This window comes from Kogia breviceps, chromosome X (genome assembly GCF_026419965.1).
Source record: "Kogia breviceps isolate mKogBre1 chromosome X, mKogBre1 haplotype 1, whole genome shotgun sequence".
Lineage (NCBI taxonomy): Eukaryota > Metazoa > Chordata > Mammalia > Artiodactyla > Physeteridae > Kogia > Kogia breviceps.
Genome location: NC_081330.1, coordinates 47648173 through 47674537, shown reverse-complemented (window position 1 = coordinate 47674537; position 26365 = coordinate 47648173). Strand labels below are relative to the sequence as shown.

At 39.2% G+C, this 26365-nt stretch overlaps 1 pseudogene; it reads left to right on the top strand.

Annotated features, from left to right (window-relative positions):
• Positions 1 to 19017: 19017 nt before the first annotated feature.
• LOC131748498 (protein ripply3 pseudogene) lies at positions 19018 to 19554 on the top strand (annotated as a pseudogene).
• Positions 19555 to 26365: the final 6811 nt, after the last annotated feature.

Genomic DNA, 26365 nt, shown 5'->3' with positions numbered 1-26365 from the left:
ATTATTTTTAGTGTGTGCTTTAGGAATTACAATATGTATCCTTAATATTTCAAAGTCTACTTAGAGTTAATAATATAAAAAGAGTAATTTTCAAGATGTTCTATGTACTTTGTTTTTGGGAAATTTGATTATGAAGAGCCTTGGAATTTTTTGTTTTATGTATTTATACTTCTTGGAGGTTCACTAAGCTTCTTAAGCTTCTTAGATTAGTATACTGACGCTTGTCATCACAGTTGGAAAATTTTCAGGATTTTGACTTCAAATGCTTTTTTTGCTCCACTCTCTCTCTCTCCTCTCCTTCTGGGAATCCAAATACATGTATGTTAGATGGTGCAGTTTTATTTGCTTGAGGTATTAGATCAGGAATAGGCAAACTATTGCCTCAGGGACAAATCTGACCTGTTTTTATAGGGCCCTCTAGCTAAAAATGGGAACTAAGAATGGTTTTTGTATTTGTAAAAGTTTACATAAAGCAAAAAGGAAAACAAAGAGGACTATGCAACAGAGACTGTATTATAAAGTCATAATTATTTATTTCACTATCTGGTGCTTTACAAAAAAACATTCCTGTCTCCTGTGTTAAGGATGGAGTTAGTGGTTGCTAATAGTGATTGGAATCTGAGGGGGCCAATCTTTTTTTTTTTTTTAACATCTTTATTGGAGTATAATTGCTTAACAATGGTGTGTTAGTTTCTGCTTTTTAACAAAGTGAATCAGTTATACATATACATATGTTCCCATATGTCTTCCCTCTTGTGTCTTCCTCCCTCCCACCCCTCTAGGTGGTCAAAAACCACCTAGCTGATCTCCCTGTGCTATGTGGCTTCTTCCCACTAGCTATCTATTTTACGTTTGGTAGTGTATATATGTTCATGCCACTCTCACTTTGTCACAGCTTACCCTTCCCCCTCCCCATATGCTCAAGCCCATTCTCTAGTAGGTCTCTGTCTTTATTCCCATCTTACTCCTAGGTTCTTCATGACCTTTTTTTTCCCTTAGATTCCATATATATATGTTAGCATATGGTATTTGTTTTTCTCTTTCTGACTTACTTCACACTGTATGACAGACTCAAGGTCTATCCACCTCACTACAAATAACTCAATTTCATTTCTTTTTATGGCTGAGGAATATTCCACTGCATATATGTGCCACATCTTCTTTATCCATTCATCTGTCAATGGACACTTAGGTTGCTTCCATGTCCTGGCTATTGTAAAAAGAGCTGCAATGAACATTGTGGTACATGACTCTTTTTGAATTATGGTTTTCTCAGGGTATATGCCCAGTAGTGGGATTCCTGGGTCATATGGTAATACTATTTGTAGTTTTTTAAGGAACTTCCATACTGTTCTCCATAGTGGTTGTATCAATTTACATTCCCACCAGCAGTGCAAGAGTGTTCCCTTTTCTCCACACCCTCTCCAGCATTTATTGTTTCTAGATTTTTTGATGATGGCCAATCTGACTGGTGTGAGATGATATCTCATTGTAGTTTTGATTTGCATTTCTCTAATGATTAATGATGTTGAGCATTTTTTCATGTGTTTGTGGGCAATCTGTATATCTTCTTTGGAGAAATGTCTATTTAAGTCTTCTGCCCATTTTTGGATTCGGTTGTTTGATTTTTATTATTGAGCTGCATGAGCTGCTTGTATATTTTGGAGATTAATCCTTTGTCGGTTGCTTCATTTGCAACTATTTTCTCCCATTCTGAGGGTTGTCTTTCCATCTTGTTTATGGTTTCCTTTGCTGTGCAAAAGCTTTTAAGTTTCATTAGGTCCCATTTGTTTATTTTTGGTTTTATTTCCATTTCTCTAGGAGATGGGCCAAAAAGGATCTTGCTGTGATTTATGTCATAGAGTGTTCTGCCTATGTTGTCCTCTAAGAGTTTGATAGTGTCTGGCCTTACATTTAGGTCTTTAATCCATTTTGAGTTTATTTTTGTGTATGGTGTTAGGGAGTGTTCTAATTTCATTCTTTCACATGTACCTGTCCAGTTTTCCAAGCACCACTTATTGAAGAGGCTGTCTTTTCTCCATTGTATATTCTTGCCTTGTTTTTCAAAGATAAGGTGACCATATGCACGTGGGTTTATCTCTGGGCTTTCTATCCTGTTCCATTGATCTATATTTCTGTTTTTGTGCCAGTACCATACTGTCTTGATTACTGTAGCTTTGTAGTACAGTCTGAATTCAGGGAGCCTGATTCTTCCAGCTCCATTTTTCATTCTCAAGATTGCTTTGGCTATTCGGGGTCTTTTGTGTTTCCATACACATTGTGAAACTTTTTGTTCTGGTTCTGTGATAACTGCCAGTGGTATTTTGATAGGGATTGCACTGAATCTGTAGATTGCTTTGGGTAGTAGAGTCATTTTCACAATGTTGATTCTTCCAATCCAAGAACATGGTATATCTCTCCATCTATTTGTATCATCTTTAATTTCTTTCTTCAGTGTCTTATAATTTCCTGCATACAGGTCTTTTGTCTCCTTAGGTAGGTTTATTCCTAGATATTTTATTCATTTTTTTGCAGTGGTAAATGGGAGTGTTTTCTTAATTTCACTCTCAGATTTTTCATCATTAGTGTATAAGAATGCCACAGATTTCTGTGTATTAATTTTGTATCCTGCTACTTTACCAACTTCATTGATTAGCTCTTGTAGTTTTCTGGTAGCATCTTTAGGATTCTCTATGTATAGTATCATGTCATCTGCAAATAGTGACAGCTTTACTTCTTCTTTTCCTATTTGGATTCCTTTTATTTCTTTTCTTTTTCTCTGATTGCTGTAGCTCGAACTTCCAAAACTAGGTTGAATAAGAGTGGTGAGAGTGGGCAACCTTGTCTTGTTCCTGATCTTGGTGGAAATGGTTTCAGTTTTTCACCATTGAGAACAATGCTGGCTGTGGGTTTGTCATATATGGCCTTTATTATGTTAAGGAAAGTTCCCTCTATGCCTACTTTCTGCAGGGTTTTTATCATACATGGGTGTTGAATTTTGTCAAAAGCTTTCTCTGCATCTATTGAGATGATCATATGGTTTTTCTCCTTCCGTTTGTTGATATGGTGTATCACGTTGATTGATTTGCGTATATTGAAGAATCCTTGCATTCCTGAAATAAACCCCACTTGATCATGGTGTATGATCCTTTTAATGTGCTGTTGGATTCTGTTTGCTAGTATTTTGTTGAGGATTTTTGCATCTATGTACATCAGTGATATTGGCCGGTAGTTTTCTTTCTTTGTGACGTGTTTGTCTGGTTTTGGTATGAGGGTGATGGTGGCCTCATAGAATGAGTTTTGGAGTGTTCCTCCCTCTGCTATCATTTGGAAGACTTTGAGAAGGATAGGTGGTAGCTCTTCTCTAAATGTCAGATAGAATTCGCCTGTGAACCATCTGGTCCTGGGCTTTTGTTTGTTGGAAGCTTTTGAATCACAGTTTCAACTTCAGTGCTTGTGATTGACCTGTTCATATTTTCTATTTCTTCCTAGCTCAGTCTCAGCACATTGTGCATTTCTGAGAATTTGTCCATTTCTTCCAGGTTGTCCATTTTATTGGCATACAATTGCTTGTAGTAATCTCTCATGATCCTTTGTATTTCTGCAGTGTCAGTTGTTACTTCTCCTTTTTCATTTCTAATTCTATTGATTTGAGTCTTCTCCCTTTTTTTTCTTGATGAGTCAGGCTAATGGTTTATCAATTTTGTTTAACTTCTCAAAAACCAGGTTTCAGTGTTATTGATCTTTGCTATCATTTCCTTCATTTCTTTTTCATTTATTTCTGATCTAATCTTTATGATTTCTTTCCTTCTGCTAACGTTGGGGTTTTTTTGTTCTTCTTTCTCTAATTGCTTTAGGTGTAAGGTAAGCCTGTTTATTTGAGATGTTTCCTGTTTCTTAAGGTAGGATTGTATTGCTATAAACTTTCCTCTTAGAATTGCTTTTGCTGCATCCCATAGGTTTTGGGTCACTGTGTTTTCATTGTCATTTGTTCCTTGTTATTTTTTTATTTCCTCTGATTTCTTCAGTAAAATCTTGGTTATTAAGTAGTGTTTTTTTTAGCCTCCATGTGTTTGTATTTTTTACAGATATTTTCCTGTAACTGATATCTAGTCTCACAGCGTTGTTGTCAGAAAAGATACTTGATACGATTTCAAGTTTCTTAAATTTGTCAAGGCTTGATTTGTGACCCAATATACTATCTATCCTGGAGAATGTTCCATGAGCACTTGAGAAGAATGTGTATTCTTTTGTTTTTGGATGGAATGTCCTATAAATATCAATTAGGTCCACCTTATTTAATGTATCATTTAAAGCTTTTGTTTCCTTATTTATTTTCATTTTTTATGATCTGTCCATTGGTGAAAGTGGGTTGTTAAAGTACCCTACTATGATTGTGTTACTGTTGATTTCCCCTTTTATGGCTGTTAACATTTGCCTTATGTATTGAGGTGCTCCTATGTTGGCTGCATAAATATTTACAATTGTTATATCTTCTTGGATTGATCCATTGATCATTATGCAGTGTCCTTCTTTGTCTCTTGTAATAGTCTTTATTTTAAGGTCTATTTTGTCTGATATGAGAATTGCTACTCCAGCTTTCTTCTGATTTCCATTTGCATGTAATATCTTTTTCCATCCCCTCACTTTCAGTCTGTATGTGTCCCTAGGTCTGAAGTGGGTCTCTTGTAGACAGCATATATATGGACCTTGTTTTTGTATCCATTCAGCCATTCTGTGTTTTTTGGTAGGAGCATTTAATCCATTTACATTTAAGGTAATTATCAATATGTATGTTCCTATTCACATTTTCTTAATTGTTTTGGGTTTGTTATTGTAGGTCTTTTTCTGCTCTTGTGTTTCTTGCCTAGAGAAGTTCCTTTAGTATTTGTTGTAAAGCTGATTTGGTGGTGCTGAACTCTCTCAGCTTTTGCTTGTCTCTAAAGTTTTTAATTTCTCCATCAAATCTGAATGAGATCCTTGCTGGGTAGAGTCATCTTGGTTGTAGCTTTTTCTCCTTCATCACTTTAAATATTTCCTGCCACTCCCTTCTCGCTTGCAGAGTTTCTGCTGAAAGGTCAGTTGTTAACCTTATGGGGATTCCCTTGCGTGTTACTTGTTGTTTTTCCCTTGCTGCTTTTAATATGTTTTCTTTGTAATTAATTTTTTTTTTCTTTTTTTTTTTCTTCTTTTTTGCAGTACGCAGACCTCTCACTGCTGTGGCCTCTCCTGTTGAGGGGCACAGGCTCCGGACACGAAGGCTCAGCGGCCATGGCTCATGGGCCCAGCCGCTCCGTGACATGTGGGATCTTCCCAGACTGGGGCACGAACCCGTGTCCCCTGCATTGGCAGGCAGACTCTCAACCACTGCGCCACCAGGGAAGCCCTGTATTTAATTTTTGATAGTTTGATTAATATGTGTCTTGGCATGTTTCTTCTTGGATTTATCCTGTATGGGACTCTCTGTGCTTCCTGGACTTGATTAACTATTTCCTTTCCCACGTTAGGGAAGTTTTCAACTATAATCTCTTCAAATATTTTCTCAGTCCCTTTCTTTTTCTCTTCTTCTTCTGAGACCCCTATAATTCAAATGTTGGTGCATTTAATGTTGTCCCAGAGGTCTGTGAGACTGTCCTCAGTTCTTTTCATTCTTTTTTCTTTATTCTGCTCTGCAGTAGTTATTTCCACTATTTTATCTTCCAGGTCACTTATCCGTTCTTCTGCCTCAGGTATTCTGCTATTGATCCCTTCTAGAGTATTTTTAATTTCATTTATTGTGTTGGTCATCATTGCTTGTTTGCTGTTTAGTTCTTCTAGGTCCTTGTTAAATGTTTCTTGCATTTTCTCTATTCTGTTTCCAAGATTTTGGATCATCTTTACTATCATTATTCTGAATTCTTTTTCAGGTAGACTGCCTATTTCCTCTTCATTTGTAAGGTCTCGTGGGTTTTCACCTTGCTCCTTCATCTGCTGTGTGTTTTTCTGTCTTTTCACTTTGCTTATCTTACTGTGTTTCGGGTCTCCTTTTCACAGGCTGCAGGTTCGTAGTTCCCATTGTTTTTGGTGTCTGTCCCCAGTGGCTAAGGTTGGTTCATTGGATTGTGTACGCTTCCTGGTGGAGGGGACTAGGGCCCATGTTCTGGTGGATGAGGGTGGATCTTGTCTTTCTGGTGGTGTGTTTTGGGGCGTCTGTAGCCTTATTATGATTTTAGGCAGCCTCTCTGGCAATGGAGGGGGCTGTGTTCCTGTCTTGCTACTTGTTTGGCATAGGGTGTCCAGCACTGTAGCTTGCTGGTCATTGAGTGAAGCTGGGTCTTGGTGTTGACATGGAGATCTCTGGGAGAATTTCACCGTTTGATATTACATGGAGCTGGGAGGTCTCTTGTCGACCAGTGTCCTGAAGTTTGTTCTCCCACCTCAGAGACACAGCCCTGACTCCTGGCTGGAGCACCAAGAGCCTTTCATCCACACAGCTCAGAATAAAAGGGAGAAAAAATAGAAGGAAAGAAAGAAAGAAAGAGGATAAAATAAAATAAAGTAAGACAAAATAAAATAAAGTTATTAAAATTAAAAATAAGTATTATGAAGAAAATTTTTTAAAAGAACAGATGGACAGAACCCTAGGACAAATGGTGAATGCAAAGCTATACAGACAAAATCTCACACAGAAGCATACACATACACACTCACAAAAAGAGGAAAAGGGGAAAAAATAATATATCTTGCTCCCAAAGTCCACCTCCTCAATTTGGGATGATGTGTTGTCTATTCAGGTATTCCATAGATGCAGGGTACATCAAGTTGATTGTGGAGCTTTAATCTGCTGCATCTGAGGTTGCTGGGAGAGATTTCCCTTTCTCTTCTTTGTTCGCAGAGCTCCCAAGGTTCAGCTTTTTATTTGGCCCTGCCTCTGCGTGTAGCTCACCTGAGGGCCTCTGTTCTTTGCTCAGACAGGACGGGGTTAAGGGAGCAGCTGATTCGGTGGCTCTGGCTCACTCAGGCTGGGGGGAGGGAGGGGTTCGGATGTGGGGCGAGCCTGCAGCAGAAGAGGCCAGCGTGACATTGCACCAGCTTGAGGTGTGCCGTTCATTCTCCCGGGGAAGTTGTCCCTGGATCTCAGGACCCTGGCAGTGGCGGGCTGCACAGGCTCCCGGGAGGGGAGGTGTGGATTGTGACCTGTGCTTGCACACAGGCTTCTTGGTGGCGGCAGCAGCAGCCTTAGCGTCTCATGCCCATCTCTGGGGTCCGTGCAGATAGCCGCGGCTCGTGCCCGTCTCTGGAGCTCCTTTAAGCAGCACTCTTAATTCCCTCTCCTCGTGCACCCGGGAACAAAGAGGGAAGAAAAAGTCTCTTGCCTCTTCCACAGGTCCAGACTTTTTCCCGGACTCCCTCCCGGCTAGCTGTGGTGCACTAGCAAGGGGAGCAATCTTGAAAAGAGGAATCCATACACGGGTGGAGCTTGCAAATCTGCTTATCAACTCCCCTCTACCTCCATGATGCTCAGGCTGAGAATTGGTCTCAGGGGAAAAGATGTATGAACGTGGTCCTCAAACACTATGATTTCTTTTCTTCAAGGGTCAAAAAAACCCTACAATTTCTGAAGGTTTTGTTTACTCTCCAGTTCCTTCAAACAGCAGTTATTTTTATGTTTTCTTTTATAATTGTTATGTATGGGAGTTGTAGTTGATATAAGCCAGTCTTCCATTACCAGAACTCGCCAGACTGATGTTTAATAGCATATGAATTATAATAAATCAATGATCAAATGGGCAAGTTGATGGACATTAACATTTAACACTCAGTTTGCTTACCCAGGTGTTTTATTATAGATTCTGGGCTATACCTTCTCACCTTACCAAAGGGAGCATCTTCTAATTTGCACAAGTGTCTATGTACTAAAACTATAAAAATCATCAGGATAAGGCTATGCCCCAAATGTTCATATTTAGTAATTCTACCTCCAAGTCATAGAATCAGAAAGTTGGAATGGACCTCAGAAGATACACCCAATATCGAAATCTACCTCACAACATCCCAGATAAGTGGGCATTCAGACTCTGATTAAACTCCAAGAATTAAAAGCATTACACTTTTTATATTTTCTATAACATATCAATGTCCTTTGATTCCAAATACTTCTTCCACATTATGAGGTGGCTTATGTAATTAGACTCAAGATTTAACAACTTCTGACTTGTGAATCAAAGCCAGTCTTTTCCCACCTCTGTTGGAATTAGGTTAGTTCTCACCCATGGACTATGGAGACAGCTTTAAAAAAGAGTGAATGGTGCCCAGAAATTCATGTACATGTTTGAGGGCTGTTCTAAGTTCCTAGCTAAATCCCTCCAGGTAATCTTTACTTTTTTAAATTTTAAAAAATTTATTTATTTATTTTTATTTTTGGCTGCATCGTGTCTTAGTTGCAGCACCAGGATCTTTCATTTTGGCATGTGGGCTTCTCTCTAGTTGTGGTGCATGGGCTCCAGAGCATGTGGGCTCAGTAGTTGCAGCATACTTGCTCTCTAATTGTGGTGTGTATGCTGCAGAGTGCACAGGCACAGTATTTGCAGCACACGGGCTCTCTAGTTGTGATGTGGGGGCTCCAGAGCATGTGGGCTCTGTAGCTGTGGCATGCGGGCTCTCTAGTTGTGTTGCGTGGGCTCAGTAGTTGCAGCACATGGGCTTAGTTGTCCCATGTGGGATGTTAGTTCCCTGACCAGGGATCGGACCCACATCCCCTGCATTGGAAGGTGGATTCTTAACCACCTTCCATGTAATCTTTAGACTGAGGAAGCAACTCACACTGGATGCCCAGGGAAGGCAACAGAAGCATTATTTTTCTGATGTACCTTTCTCCAGTTTAACAATCGTCTGAAGCACTTGTGATATGTGGGAAGCCAGAGATATCCACTTATAAAGACATTCTACAATAGACATACCAATTAAGGTGTGGCTAATGCACTCTTCAAAGACGTTTGCAAGATAGCTCTGATCTTCCTTTTCAGCCAACTGAGTTTTTAATACATGAAAGAGATTCAAATTAAAATAAATATTTCCAACATTAATTGGTCCTTTCAATGGAAACCTTTTAACCACTTGACAGGATGCAGGCCATGAACTTTATTTATCTTGCATTTCTATCTACCTACTGCTACCCATATAATTTAATGGGGGAAAATGGCCATCAAGTAATAATTTGTGGCCATAATTTCATGTACAGGTTCATGCTGTTGCTCTGGTATTATAATTTTACAGATAAATAAACACTACATCTTAATATTTGTTCTCTAATTTCATTGCAAGATATAGGGAAGTCATTAGTCATATGAAGATTTACAGCTTGAAAATATAGTTTCCAGCTAAGGCAGTTTATCACCCATAAGAAATATAGGGAAGCATATGAACTATTTTTATCTATGTTAATTACCATGCTATCTTATTTCCACTTTCCACTTATGTACTTGAAAGATTTGCTTCGCTTGTCCATGATCTCACTCTATTTTCTGTATCTACAAATATCTCAGGGATATTCAGGCCCTATATTCCTCAAGTGAGAAATTCAAAGATAAGAGAGTCTAGTCTTTGGTTAAAAAGAAAACAACTAACTCATATTTTTGAGGTGGGGGAGATAGAATTCAATCATAGATCTTAGATTTAAAATACCCTAAATGTACCGTTTCTAGGTTATATACCAGGTAAACTTTTATGCTTCTTAAGTTTCTCTTCTTTCCAAAAGGTGTGTGTGTGTGTGTGTGTGTGTGTGTGTGTGTGTGTGTGTGTGAGAGAGAGAGAGAGAGACAGAGAGACAGAGAGACAGAGAAAGAGAGACAGAGAGAGTGCTAGCAAGAGAGGTTTCTGTGTCTTGCTAAATACCATATTTTAGGTATAAATGCTAAAACCATAACTGTCTCATAAATTATTTTTCTAAAGTGGGAGGAAATCAGGTTGACTTGAACTTGTATGTGCATGTAAGTGTGTGTGTCAGGGCCAGATCAAATAGGTATTTGAACCATTTCTTTTATAAGTGCCATCTGCAAAACTCATATGATGCTTTGCAAATGAAAGAGAATAAACACTCCTCCTCTTCAAGAATCAAACCACTCCTCATAGCACTACTTTAACAAGCTTTTGTTTGCATTTCAAGGTGGGAGGTGGGGGAAGGGAGTAGGTTCCTGATCTCAATGGCCACCACCAAAAGAAATAAAATTATTTTAACAATTACCAAAATACTGCATCTTTTAAAATTTGTTCTCAATGCTCAGTTTCACACTGACTTGGCTCCACTGTTAGAACTTTGTAAGATTCATTCTCACCATTTGCTTTGTGAATGAAGTTCATGGAGCAGCAGTGAAGACAATTTTCTTGGGGTTCAGTGGGACTGTTGACCCCAACTGTTAGAATATTGGAGATTCTCTCCAATCACACACACTGATCCTCCTCTGACACACATACACACTCTGGGAATTAGAAAGAGAAGGATTACGTGTGAGAATGGTGTCATTTACTACCAAGCTTCCCTAACTTTGTAGAAATAGTTACTTCCTAAGCAGCTCCTGTAAGATTTGAGGCCCAGAGATCGACCAAGTGGGCTAATTATTAGTTGCCTACATACTGATTCAAAGTTCTGCTAATTCTCAAAGGAATATGTGCAGAGAATTGACAAGAAACGTCAAAACTCCATTAAATGCATTATTAATGGCAACTAAACCTTCTATGCTTATAAGAATGCACCCCAAATATTAGTCAGTGTTGACTGGAAAAAAATGCACAACCGAAAAGTTGAGAATTATGTTTTTTCTGGCGGGCTTTATAAGGATTTAAGCCTGGGAGACAGCCTCTCAGGTAGCTCTGAGGGGCTGCCCCAAAGAGCTAAGGGAGAAGAAGGGATATATAGGAGTTTTTGCAACAAAAACCAGGTATCAGAACATCAAATGATTACTATTAATTAAAGAAAACCAGACATCTCAAGTTAATGAATTTAGCACTTTTCTATGTATGGGAAGATGCAAGAGCCTGTGCTCATTGCAATCAATCCTTTCATATGCACTTTAACTGTCTAAGGCCAGTATCCTGCTTTTCTCCATCCTGAATCCCCTCTGGGTGCACAGTTAGGGGTGACTGCAGTGTCTGAGGGCTTGATGGCTGCAACATCCTTTGTTTACTGATATGGCAGGTGACATTCTTTGTTCACAGTGACTCATAGATTTGATCAATGTTTAGGAGGCATTTTTGACATTCCTCATCCACATCACCCAGAAAATCACCAGTTGTTGAACATTATCTGAATGTCCTAGTCTATACTTACCATGTTGAGTATAAGCTAAACACTCTTTTCTGCCTAAGGAGATACTGCTCTTTTCCCCCAACAACATGCATATATAAGAACCAGGTCATACTTGCATTACAGGGAATAAGAGGGACTAGACATCTATTTACTTCCTAGTTGAAAAGGACAAGGGTTTCCCTTGCTTGAGGTCCAAAATATTTAGCTAGGATGAAGGCTTACTTAATATAAAGAATGTTGATTTATGCCATTTTAATGATAGTTTTCAGCGGAATAGCCTTCTGATATGAACCATTTACACATTGGCTGGCATTTAAAATAGATGAAGATGAACAATAAATAGACCTTTATATTATTTCTTCCAGGGTGTGAATAAAACTAAGTGTTTTGGGCACATTTATACACAAACAATTTAGTGGATCTCACAGCCTTATTAACATATAAAGCTCTTAGTGCCTGGTTTCTCACTCAAATATGTGCTGCATTTCACCACAGGCACTGAAAAATCTGTTACGTTTTACAGACCAGGCAGACATCAGAACAGCAGCAATAAGGTTTTTTTTTCTATTTGGGTTGCATTTGTGTGTCTCTCAACTGTCATAAGAATTTTCCCACTAATATCTGTTTTCATTGCCTATAGATTTCTTTCTTGGTCTGCTCACCCAAAGTAGTTAATCAAATTATTTTTACAGTTAAACAATGCTAGATTATTTTTTAAGAGTGTAACTTAGTGACCAGATGTGAAAAGAAACTCTGCCTCCCCCATTTAAGAAGGATTTAGTGAATACTTTTAAGTTACCTGAGTAATTTATATAACTTTCACCTGGATATCCAACGTCTAAGAATTCATCCTAAGAAAATAATCATGGTTGTACACAAAATATATCCACAAAGTGCTCAACTCAGTGTTATTTTCAATATCACAAGATTTTAAAACAAGCTAAATGCATTGGGATTAAAGAAATAAAGGTGTAAACACCTGATAGAATACTGTTACATGCATAAACATATACACAAAACTTATATTAGTTCACAAGGGTTCCCTCTAAGTGGAAGAATTTTGAGTGATTTCTGTTTTATTTAAAAATTTCCCCCAAATAACAATGATTTACTTAGCTCAAAAATATACAGGCCAACAATTTCGGCTGTTTTCATCTGGGGGCTTCTGCAGATCTGAGTCAGGCTCAGCAGATCTTTGCTGTGGCCCATGCATGTGTCTGTGATTGGCTGCTGGGTTGGCTGGTGACTGGTTAGCTGTCTGGTGGCTGATTGACTGTCTGCTGAGATGTGGTCTTGCAACCTCCAGTAGTCTAGCCCAGGCTCATTCACATCCTGGTAATGTTCCAGGCTTGACAAGTCCATAAGTACTAATGCACAGGTGCTTTTCAAGCTATTGCTGCTGCTGCTTCTTTTTTCTTTAAACATTTTAAATTGTGATTTTAAAAAAACATAAAATTTACGATCTTAACCATTTTTATGTGTACAGATCAGTAGTGTCAACTACATTCACAGATCTCTGGAACATTTTGTGCAAGAGATCTCTAGAACTTTTTCATTTTGCAAAACTAAACCTCTATATCCATTGAACAACAACTCTCCATTTTCCCCTCCTTCCAGCCCCTGGTAACCACCTTTTTCTGTTTCCATGAGTTTGACTACTTTAGATATTTCATATAAGTGAAATCATACAGTATTTGTCTTTTTGTCACTGAATTATTTTACTTAGTATAATGCTCTCAAGGTTCATCCATGTTGTAGCACGGGACAGGATTTCCTTTTTTAAGGCTGAATAGTAGTTTGTTGTATGTATATACCACATTTCCTTTATTTGTTCATACACTGATGGACATTTGGGTTGCTTCTGCCTCTTGGCTATTGTGAATAATGCTGCAATGAACATGTGTGTGTAAAAATCTCTTTGAGATCCTGCTTTCAATTCTATAAATACCAAGAAATGGTACTGCTAGATCATATGGTAATTCCATTTTTAATTTTTGAGGAAACGTCATACTATTTTCCATAACACTGCACCATTTCACATTCCCACCAATACTGCACAAGGGTTCCAATTTCTCCACATCCTCACAAACACTTATTATTTCCTGTTTTTTTTTATAGTGGTTATCCTAATAGACATGAGGTGATATCTCATTACAGTTTTGATTCATGTTTTCCTGATGATTGATGATGTTGAGCATATTTTCATGTATTTGTTGGCTATTTGTCTACCTTCTTTAGAGCACTATCTAGTCAAGGTCTTTGCCTCTGTTTTTCTCTTTGTGGTTTTCCATATATTTAATTTTTTTTTTGCAGTGAGCACTTATTAACTTTTATATTGAAGGTGTTATTGGGAATAATAGTAATAATAATTTTAAAAAATGTATCAAGCAAGTTGTTGCAATAACTAGATGGGCCACTCTTGACTGGCTAATTGAGGTAACCTATGGGTGGGGCAACTGCCCTTGTTTAGGATAAAACACCTGAAGAACACTTAAAGAGGCAACTTTATTCCAAACCAAGGCCCCTCTATCTTTTGTGGATCAATTAGCTCAGGTGACATAAAGCAGGGCAGGCAGAGGGTTAGGCAAGTCAAGCTGAGCTGGCAATGCAGCCGTGAAGCAGTAACAGCCTGTGCCCAAAACCCACGTGGGATGCTTGGTGATCTTGCATACAAAATCTTGATCTGGATACTGCAAATGATTGTTCTCTTAGGGATTTTGATATTTAGAAGAGAACTTTATTATGTAATTAAGGTTTATGGCTTTTATCTAGCCAATTCAGAAGGGGTAGCTAACTAAATCACCAATAATTTTGTAATCTGGGTTTTAAGAAATGCTCTGTAAGCATTTTAGGGGCCAACTTTGTATAAAATAAAGATAAGCAAAGAAAAGCTCATAACAAGGTTTTAACTTTAAAATTCCAGTCAAAAATTTAAAGCTTGAGTTAAATGATGGGTGTCAATGAAGTGGATTTCCCAAATGTCTGGACACGTAACAGTACTAGTAAATCTTGCTGGATGGAATTATTGCCCTGAAAGGAAATAATGGGGAATCATGGCATTTGAACCTCTTAATTGGAATGCAAGGTATGATTATTTTCTTGGATGACAGGCTAATATGATAGCAGAGTGATTTGGCCAGGTGTACACATTTATTCTGCAGAAGCAAATGCAAACTGGACATCTAAGTAATGATGGGGAAGAGATACTGGGTTCAATGAGCCAATCACATATATGAATAGTTCTATTCCTGCTTCTGAACTCCTCCTTTATTGAAATCCTAGAGAGCACGCATGTCTAAGACCCACACTCAGTCTTATTACACTACAAATCTTTTCCTATAATGTTCTGCCCCTCACCCTCAGTATCATCTAATTTTTAGTACCTCTCTCTTTCTTTGTGTTATTGTTCCATTTCTCTCTTCTTTCATGTTCTAATACTTGACTGAAACTGCATCTTGGATCACATTATGTTGTCTCACTGTCTACCTCCTCAGTATTTCACAGTGGTTTTCTTTTTCGACCTGATAAGCAGCATTTTATGATGAGCGTATTTTCTTACAGCTGAAATTTTCAATCTCATTTTCAATCATCTCCCGCCGTTTTGACTGCATCATGTCTCTACTCTTTTGTTTTAGATCAGCAGGCTTGATTTGGTATATTATAGTGTCCATCTACCTACAACATTAATATTACTCACCTCCTCTTCCTCCTGACTTATTTCCTCTGGGACAAGTCCATCTAATTATCCAGTCTTGTGTCTTGCTTTCTGTACAACAATGCTCCCTGCCTCCTAAGATCAGTGTCCTATTTCCTTTCTTGAAAGATTAGCTTTCTTTTTTTTTTTCCTAGCCACAGAGCCTTGCTCCACATTATTATATGGTTCACTCTCATCCTCACTCAGCCTCCCATCTCTAGTCACTGGTTATGGATCACAGTATTCTATTAGTTTCTGATGATTTTTTAGCCTTCTTCTCACCCTCCTTCAGCTTACATGAAACAAAATACTCCTTAAGGATATTTTCTTATTGTTCCAAAGTAAGAATGAACAAACGTTCAATAATCTCTCACTCTATAACTGTTCTCCACTCCTCCCACCCCCACACCCTCCAATTCAGGTCTCTCTTTTCCTCTGGTGAATTCAATCTGTCATATGTTTATTCAGTACATTTCCACATTCAAAACATTTAAGAAGCTAATTAATCCTTGGAGTACCCTTCTGGGGTGAGCACCCAGGCTACAGAGGTAGTTGACATTAAGGCTGGGAGCAAAGCTCAAGAGTTTCTGTTTTCCAAGTCACTGTTCAGACTATGTTTTCTTTTGCTCTCTCTCTCCACAATTGAAATAGATACCATCATGAATAAATTACTTGGACTTAATTTACAAGGAAGCTACCAGAAATTGTGTGACCTTCCTGATACTCCAGATTTCTCTAATCAAACCCGTGTTAGTCCTCTGTGAGCTGCTTGGGAGCAGCTGGGAGTCAAACCACAGAACAAGACTAATGCATATCGTATATATTTTTTTCTCCTTCATGCAGAAAGACAGAATTATTCACCCAAATCTGTCATCACAACAAGTCACTTCCAAGAATATGGTAAGGAGATCCTGTATGAGGTGGGGGCATGAATGTACAAGTCTGGAAAGGGGGGTGACAATAAAAGAAAGGAGGACTAAATCAGTTCATAGAGTTGCGTTGCTGAGTTTGACCACATTATTACAAAGACACAATGGGATAGGAGAAAGAGCTGCCTTATCCTCAACTCATACCGAGATCCCTTTCTGAAAATATACTCTTTTCAGCCCTATGGCTTATATGCTATATGCAGCCATTTATGATTTATAGTTTGGCTTTTAAGGAGCAAAACGAGTTGTTTGCCGAATCCCTGTTTCATCTGGCTATTATTATTGTTACCAAGAAGTAAGGCAGGGCTTTTGTATAATGAGGAAAAATTACTAGCAATTAAATGACTTTCTTCTTTGTTCAGTCAGTTCAAATGTAAAAGGTAATTGTTTAACCATTACACCTAAATTGTGGAGACCATTGGTGATCATTAATAAATAAAACTGTAAGTACAACTGCACACTGAAGAAGCCAGCTCAGTCAACACTTTCTTGATCAAGTAAAAATACAACAACAATCTTAAACATATTAGATTCTCTTTAATTCCTATTGCCTTGCCCTGCAATAGTGAACACTGCTGTTCAATCTTAGGTGAAATACAGTAATGGTTGTAAGAGCTTGGCTAACTGAAACTTTTCCTATTGACACACACTATTCATAGAAGACTAAACTATTTCCTCTTGAGAGGTAAAGGACTTATTACGGTCCTTATTGAAAGATGCAGGAAATCTGCCACAGCCATTTTGGTGCAATTGTTTTATTTTTTAAAATTTTTATTGGAGTATAGTTGATGATGTAATTGTTTTAAACTAACTTAGGTCAGAGTCATAGGTGTAGAAAACAAACTTATGGTTACCAAGGGGGAAAGAGGGAGGGTGGGATGAATTGGGAGATTGGGATTGACATATATACTATGTATAAAATATTAGATAACTAATGAGAACCTACTGTATAGCACAGGGAACTCTATTCAGTGCTCTGTGGTGACCTAAATGGGAAGGGAATCTAAAAAAGAGAGGATATATGTACATGTATAACTGATTCACTTTGCTGTACAGCAGAAACTAACCCAACATTGTAAAGCAACTATACTCCAATTAAAAAAAAAAGCAACAAATTAACTGAGGTCAAATAGTCATCCCAATATGTAAAAAAAATTAATTGTCTTCCTATTAACAATCCAGTAGTACCTATAACAAATACCCTGATCATATACCATCATTCCTAGGGCTCATTTCATATTAATAATTATTATAAGAGCAACAACAACTACAGCTAACATTTATGTGCTTAAGTGCCAGGCAAATAAGTGTCATGACTGATCTTACACTTGGCACATGTTATCTCATTTAACATTCATTTGTCCACATTTGCAGATGCGGTAACTAAGGTTGAGGGATGAAGTGACTTGACAAAAATGATTTATCTAGGAAATGGCGGAGCTAGAAAGTAACATTGGAGAGCTTATTCTTGACTACTTACTTACTTTGTTTGGGCTTCTATAACAAAATAACAGAGACTGGGTAGCTTATAAACATCAGAAATGTATTTCTCACAGCTCTAGAGGCTGGGAAGTCCAAGATCAAGGCGCTAGAAGATTTGTGCTTGGTGAGGGCCTGCCTTTTCACAGATAGTACCTTCTCTCTGTGTCCTCACATGGCAGAAGGGGCAAGTGAGCTCTCTGGGGCCTCTGGGATATTAATCTCATGCCCTTACAAAAGGTCATGAGACCCTCATGACTCAACCATCTCCCAAAGGCCTCACATCCTAATACTATGCCCCCTCAGGGGTTAGGGTTTCAATGCATGAATTTTGAGGCGACACATTCAGATCATAGCAACTGCTATACTATATCACCTCATCCTAGGTTTAGGCATGGGAGAAGATCCAGAGTTTTGTTTTGTTATTTTTTTAATTTATTTTTTGGCTGTGTTGGGTCTTCATTGCTGCATTCAGGATTTCTCTAGTCATGGAGAGCAGGGGCTACTCTTCATTGCGGTGCACAGGCTTCTCATTGCAGTGGATTCTCTTGTTGCAGAGCACGGGCTCTAGGTGCATGGGCTTCAGTAGTTGCAGTGCGTAGGCTACGTAGTTGTGGCTCGCAGGCTCTAGAGTGCAGGTTCAGTAGCTGTGGCGCACGGGCTTAGTTGTTCCGCAGCCTGTGGGATCTTCCCAGACCAGGGATCAAACCTATGTCCCCTGCATTGGCAGGCGGATTCATAACCACTGTGCCACCAGGGAAGTCCCCAGAGTTTTGTTTTAAAAGCTTACTTGCTAATAAAACTTTCTATAAAGCACATAATTTAATGATTTTCTTTTTAGGACACATAACAATGTCCCCAAGTAAAACAAACACAGAACAACAACAACAACAATGAAAAATATGGAATACCACCATTTCAAATTGCCATGAATTCTCATCAATTTCTTTCTTTCTCAAGGTTCAAATCTTCACATCTACCTGGTAATGACGACTGGAAAACAAATGTAGCTTAAGAAATGTTACTCAAAGTATCTCCTTGTTAGGAGAATGCTCTTTATAAATTCAACAAAATAGTAGTGACTTATTTACGGTTCACTATTTACCCAGATGGGATGAGTACGTTCTATCTCCTGTCCCCCTGGGGTGAGCTATAGAAATCTCACTATCAATGCAAAACAAAACAAAACAAATCAATATCTTGCACTGATTAAGGAAGCCATGACAACTTTCACTGAATTCCACACTCCTGGAGCACAGATTTTCCAAGGCTGTTCTCTCATCTCCTCCAGCCCTTTTCATTTCCATAAAGCTAGCATTCATTAATTTCTGATTTTTTTCAACAGTGTTATTTGTGTGTGCGTGTGTATTAAATGGGTAAATGAGTTGTCAAGAAAGTAAGGAACATGCAGAGGAAGCAAAACAAAAACAAAAACAGGAACCCAGAGAAGTAAGCTTGCTTTTGCTCGGAGAACATTAAGAAAACCGTGAATTTGAGCTTTCAGCTTTTTATGACCTTGTGGGGTGTAGGGGATTAGAGATAAAGACCAGAGTCAGAGCGCCCTCGCCCTCACAGTTAAAGGCGTGGCAGATAGCTGGCGCTGCTGGAGGGGCGCGAGCTCGAACGGCATCATGAGACCCGAGCCGGCGGCCGGAGCCCGGGAGGCGCAGTGATGCGTCGGTCACTGCTGCCGGAATGGTCCCCGGGTACCACCGCCGCTGCTCCGGACCAAGAGTCAAACACCATGGAGACCCTGGATCCTGACCCCCGCCAGGATGCTGAACCCACCAGAACTGGAGGCGAGCTTGAGCTTGGGAGTGACAAACAAACGTTTGGATCGAAGGGGGCCTTTGGGTTTCAGCACCCTTTTAAGACTTTTTACCCATTTCTAAGCGTCAAGAGTATCTGCAGAGTTCGTGCGAGAAGGTGCTGGCTAGTTTCCCTGTGCAAGCCACCATTCACTTCTGCAGCAATGAGTCAGATTCAGATGAGGAGCAAGTGGAAGAAACCCTTCAGTGCCAGAAGGCTGGAGGCAGCCCAGGAGGAAAGGGCAGAGACAGGCTGACAAACCCAGGACGGCAACCCAGAGGCCATGGTGGCCTCGGTGGTAAGGGTCCGCTCCCCGGCCCTGACTCTCCGGAGGTGCTGTGTGCCCCTCATCCAAATAAGCCTGTCTCTCCTTCACCAGACCCACCTCACATGTGCCCTGGGGGATAGCCCTTGGGGACAGCCGTGCCAGGACACTTTGCGTTTCCACTGGGTGTACAAGAACTTGACTGTCTCTGGCCAGCACCCCACTCTTGGCAAGGACTCAGCTTTTACTCGTCCTTCTCTTGGTGATTTTTTGAGCCTCATTTATACCTTTGAGAAAGGATTCTAGGACCAAGAAAAGGTTTGAGTCCACATGGGTTGTTATCGGGTAGGCCAACTTTCAAAGCACGTTCAGCAATGTCACTGTGCCGATCAAACGACAAATTATTCCACGTCGATTAATAACCCACCCACACCCACGCCTCTCACTTAACCTGAGAATTCTTCTTTAGCTATTTCCACTTTCATAAAAGTGATTTTAGATATTGTCCCAGGTTGATGTGGTTGTTTAGTGGCATTCTTAAAAAGAATTGTTTATGAAAAACACAAAACACCGAATAATTTTCATAAGAGTAACAAAAATAAAAAGATAAGGATTTGGGGGGGACCGTTCTAGATAAAAATGTATATGATTCTTGTCTAAGGTCTGTCTGTGTGAATAGAAGAGCTTTAACTCTTAGTTTGGGACTGCTTTGGGCTTATTACTTGAATAGAATAATACTTTAAAAAAATTTATTGGAGTATAGTTGATTTAAAATGTGTTGGTTTTTGCTGTACAATGAAATGAATCAATTATACATATACACATAGAATAACACTATTTTCAATCAAAGTATCTAATGCAATATTATTTTCAGCTTTTTATATTTTGATGACCAAATGAGTGTATTTGTCAAGGTTTTTTTTTTTACTTAACTGTCTTACATGTGGTTGTCTTCCCAGTTTCTACTTGACATAAATATTTTGAAAGACAAAAGACAAGACCAGAGTCAACCAGGTGGGACATCTACTATAAGACACCCACTCTCTTATAAAATTAAGATTCCAGAAAGCTATGTGCTCAGTACAAAGGTAAACTGGAAATAAACATACTCCTCCTCATACACCAAGGGATTCTAAAGAAAATCGCCTGTCTCAAAACTTGGTGTTCGGGCTTCCCTGGTGGCGCAGTGGTTGAGAATCCGCCTGCCGATGCAGGGGACACGGGTTCGTGCCCCAGTCCGGGAAGATCCCACATGCCGCGGAGCGGCTGGGCCCGTGAGCCATGGCCGCTGAGCCTGCGCGTCCGGAGCCTGTGCCCCGCAACAGGAGAGGCCACAACAGTGAGAGGCCCGCGTACCACAAAAAAAAAAAAAAAAAAAAAAAAAAAAAAAAAACAAACTTGGTGTTGGATGGTGGGGCAAAAGTCTCCCCTGAAAGTTAAGTTTAAAGTGGTCTTTTGTTGGTAGTGACGCCATGCAGGTTTTAGTGGGTCAATTTGTTATCCATATGGAAAGAAATAAGTTTGGATCCTGTGGCCAATCATAAATAGTCTCAAATTCTCTGAAACTCCTTTCATCAAGAGGTGGGGTCTATTCCTCCTTCCATTGAAATTGAGTGCCCTGTATGACTTTTCTGAATAATAGAATATAATAGAACAAAAGAAGATGTGCCACTTTCTAGGCTTGGCCTTTAAAAAATAGCAGTCTCCACTTTCTGTCTCTTGGGACACTTGCCCTGGGGGAAGCTAGCCTACATGTAAAAAGTTTGACTACTCTGAGACTGTCATTCTGTGAAGACGCCCAAGCCAGCCACCTAGAGAGGGCCCATGGATGTAACATCCATAATGTGGGATGATCCAATCCAAACTGTGTTGGCCAAAGTATTTTGAAAAGGAATTTGTGATGCTGATCTACTCCTTCATTTAAGACTGCTTTCTCATCCTGCAATGCAGCCATCCAGCCATAATATTCAAGCATGAGGAACAGTGCATCCCCCAATGGGAAAAGCTGTAAGTTGGGTTTGTGATTAGTGCATGGGTATCAGAGCCTTAGACAGGCATACACAGATGGAAGATTAAGTGTATATTCTCAAAAATGGAATAATATTAAATTGGGATTTATTTAGACCTAGAAGTTCCCATTGTGGGTCTGTCTACTGATTGCATTTCCAGACTGAACTCACAGCATACAGTCCTTCACCTTTTCCAGCCTAACTTGAATTTTCAACCTCAGGCCCACACTGTTTCATCAGAGTACCCTTTTATTTACCATTAATTCCTAACAGATTGCTGGGGAACAGAAACAGAACCACCAGGCAGGCACTAATCTCAACAGTCACTGACAGATTGAGCAGGAAGGCATAAAGAACCCAAAGAATGATTTCTGAATTGCAAATTTTCCATGAAAGCTGAAAAAATGACTGGCTTCCTCTGATATATTTGCATTGCCAGAAATGATAAATGAAGCACAGATTCCATTATTCATAGTTTTAAGTGAAATTTGTTTACACTACTGCTTAGCATTTATTTAACCCCCTTTAAGAAGGGGGTTAATTTAATAGCTAATAGCTATTTTTAGCTATTAGCTATAAATAGCTATTTTAGCTATTTAATAGCTAATTTAATAGCCCTCAGAATCTATCAATAAAAAAGGAGGTCACTGTTACCTAATCCATCTCAAAAGTGGAGAAAGTTAGACTCCTATAGCCAGACTTCCCCATTATTACACGGTGATAATGTGACCTTGGGGGATAGGTGATGATGTCACCCTATATGTCTGTGATTGAGCTTCCCCATTTACCTAAGACAAACTTTTATATTTTTTGTCCCAAACTTTCCTCATCTCAACATGATATACGCTGTCAGGCAAATGTGAATTCATGTCCACATCTCATTGTGGGTCCACGAGCATTCCAAAAACACATGGTCCTAGATAGAAAAGAAGAATTTTTTAAATGATATTTTTAATGGTCTGATTAGTAATAAATGAAACCTAAGAGTAATGTCCAGATGTCAGGTTTCTAGACAGGAAAGAGTTGAGATGGTGATAGGAGGGAGGGTGAAAAACACCATGGAATGAGGAGCTCTGAGCAAGACAAAGCCTGGTGGCAGCAGGTGCCTTAGATGGTACTCTGAGCTGAGGTTTAACCACCTTTCTTTTCCCAGTTGCAACATACAGGATAGAGACTGTTGCTGTCTAGTCACCTCCCTTTGAATATGCCCATAGTTATATGCAATACTGTTTTCTGTGTGTAACCCTGCCCATTTAGCTGCTACTCAAGACAGCATGAATGGAATCTAAGTAAATGAAAGTGATATCATTAGAAGGATCACTTTGATTTCACTCTCTTTGAAATAATTAAATCATACCCAAACATCAGTAGTTTAAATATGATTTTTATCAAATCCCTTGCGACACACCAAACAACTCACAGACATACACACCAGCTAGTGAAGCTTCCAGTTCCCCTCTTTCTCCTCTGACAAATCGTACCTCTTAATTTGTATGGCTAGAGTCTGAGCAAGGACTGATCTCTTTCTTTGAATTCCTCACATGCACCTAGGGGTGCTCCTGTGGGTAATGTACCAATAAATACTTTTCAAGGGTTAGAGATTGGAGAATAGTTTATACAGTGTTCTTAGATTAAGATGTTGAGGAGGAATAAACACTGTTTTTTGAAAGGTGTGCCATTCAGTAAAAGACCACAAACAACATGCTTAGCTGACTGACTCGAGACAGACTTGCATTCATTTTGTTATTTTGTTCTAATCAACGGATGCTGTATGGAGGTTTTCTGTTGGACAATCGTGATCTATGAACGTGTCTTCAAAATCATTGAAATGCCATGAGTCTGGGAATTTCTTACATGTATACAATATTTTGTGGCATATGAAGAATCTAGGTGGCAGGCAATTTGGATAGTGGCCATGCTCACTAATCAGAGAACAGACTTCACATGTGCTTAGTTTGGAAGGAACTATTGATCCCACAGTGACCTTTTCAGTTACACTCACACACAGTTCATAATAGGTTTTCAAGTAGTATCAATGTATAAAAAGGTTAACTGAGGTCTAAACACTGTGCAATGGCCAATGGCTGATGACTGGGAGCTTCATTGGTTAAGCTTGTTGCAACTAGCCACCAATGGGACTGTCCGTCCCCTTTAAAGTTCTTCAGTTCTGTTACCTTTCCATGTCAATTCAGTAAATATTATCACTAATCCTAATGACAGCTATAATAATGATATTTTCCAGGCACTACGCTAAGCCCTTACTTTTGAGGTAGGGACTGGAGTCCCCATTTTATAAATGAGGACACTGACTAATAGAATGCTTAAGGTAGAAGTAGAAAAACTGGAGTCTGAACTCTGTTGCCTTATGCTCATAATTGAATGAACATTGCTTCCCTAGTGAGCATATTTGCTAAGCCAAGGGACTAAGTCTTGGGACTTAATTAATAATAAAGCAACTAGATGGATTACATGATCTACTTTACCAAAAAGCCATCGATATTAAATGTATGATAAATGATATTTTGTTGGTTTTAGTTGTATTAAACATATCTAATTACTCAGATTTGTGACTGAGCTTGTTAGATCTACAAAAACAAAGAAAAACTTTCAGTGCCATTCTAATCATTTGAGATCATTGGCTGTGACTTGATGTAATTGGACTAGAATCAAAGTGTGAATGTCTGACCAGTGCCTTCATTGAACTGGTTCAAAGCTTATAAATATTTCAGGTAGTTTTCAATTATCCTGAATGTTTTCTGCACATAGCAGGGCTAGTTGGCCCATTTGCAGAAATAGTTGCTGATCCATAAGTGGGTTAGGTTCAGCCTATGGATAGCTAAATATATCTTCATGCATACAGGGAAACCTCAGTGATACAGGCCAAATACAGGGAGGGTTAATCTCAATTTGTGAAGGGTCTTAAGTTACATATTTAAACGATTAGATGTAGTTTTATTATTTGCAATAACACCTAATAACAAACTAACTGGTAACCAAATGTTTCCAAATGAGTTCGTGTTATAAGAGTTTTAATGACAAGATAAGACTCATTTAGAATAAGTAGCACTCATCTGCATGCAAATAATTAATCTGTCAAAGCCCTTAAAAAGAGATCAATCCCTCCTAGGTGAAACGTGCCCTTTTGCAATCTTCTTTACACTGTTACGTTGCTGAACTAACTATTCGTTCAGAGATAGTGTAATGGTATTTTGAAAGGAAGTGGGTAGAAATTTAATCACAAATTCTGAATTACTGGAACCCCAAATAATGATACTTTTCTGTATAGTTGTTTCTTGATTATCCACATCAATGAATGTGACACTGATAATTTTGAAGTCATTTCTATTTTACCTTGTATATCATTTCGGGGAAAGTTACCTTCTCAATTATATTTTGCTTAGGCTTGTGTTAAACTTAAATTTGCATTCCATCAGCACACGTAAATGGGCAGTCACAGAGACGGTCGAGAAGCATATAATAGTTGTGCAAAGCCTATCTGGGATGAATCATTAAGCATGGTTAATCCACAAGTTGAGAATCATCCTTATTAGAGATTTCTTCATTTTTGAAAATGTGTCTAACAAACCTCCCCAAACAAATAAGAATTCTTAGTTCCTAAGAAAGGATTCCTGAGAAAAGGACTATGTTTCACCCCAGGAGAACCTAATGACCCCAGAACTGGGTCTTGGACACTGGGCATATGGTTTAGGGACACCTTGAGGCTTTAAGTTTTCATGAGACTTAAATGTTGTCCCAGGCAACCGGGACATCTGGCGTGGTAGGTGTGATAAGTAGGTAGGTAGGTAGGTAGGTGCCTTCTGGAGTATCCAAAATCACGTGTAAGTTACCTTTATTCAAAAAGATTAATGGTTCCACTGGTGTGCTTTAATGAGAGTGGCAAACGCACTGCCCCCATGCCCCCATCACATTCCTAGTTTATCAGAGTAAAAATGAGACAGAGCTGATGGTCAGACTGTGCCATGTACAATGATCAAGTGAAACAAAATGCTTTGAAATCACTTGGGGGAAAATACTGATGTTACAGATGCCCCTTCCCCTTCTCTTGGATCTTTCTGGATGCTTTTCCATTTTGTTTAGGAGGCTGTAAACATTTTAGATTGGTCAAGGTAAGGGGAAGTGGAGAGTCGTTGATCCATGATGGCAGGGGGAAAATCAAAAAGCTTGATTTAGTTTTTTTGTCCCCATCTGCAACATACACAGCACTTGGGACAGAGACAGCTGGTTGACCTTCAATATCTATTCTCTCCATTTGTAAGAGAATTTTGAGTTTTAGCAGAACACTTGCTTAATACTATATTCCCCAGCCTCCCTTGTACCTCAGTATGGTCACGTGGCTAAGTTCTGACCATTGGTGTGTAAATGAAAATTTCACGTGTGGCTTCTGAAGAGTGTCCTTAAGGGAAAATGGTGCACTGTCCTTTGCCCTCTTTTTCCCTTCTGCTGTCTGGAAAAGTGACACAATAGCCAGAGTTTAAGCAATCACCTTGTGTTACAAGCACGAGAGACACAGCCTAGAGATGATGGAGCTAAAAGCTGGGAGAATACCATGTCCTGGTAACTTCATGGAACTGCCAACCGTGCCCTGGATTGTCAAACTTTAGATTTCTCAAATGAGAGGATTAAATCTTGTGTGTTTAAACTACTGTTAATTTAGGTTTTCTGTCACTCACAGGTGTACCTAATCCTAACTCATACAGCATTTAATCAAGTTCTTTCCTTATAGAAGGAAATGTATTGCATGGGCAAAGGGCAGAGAAAGCCTTTTGGAAGGGGATTATTTGTTGGCAATTTTCTGGTCAGCAGGTCAAAGCAGCCCTGTGTCCAAGAACCATCTCCTGGGCCGTGGAAATCATTGTGCCCTTAGCTTCTGGGTGT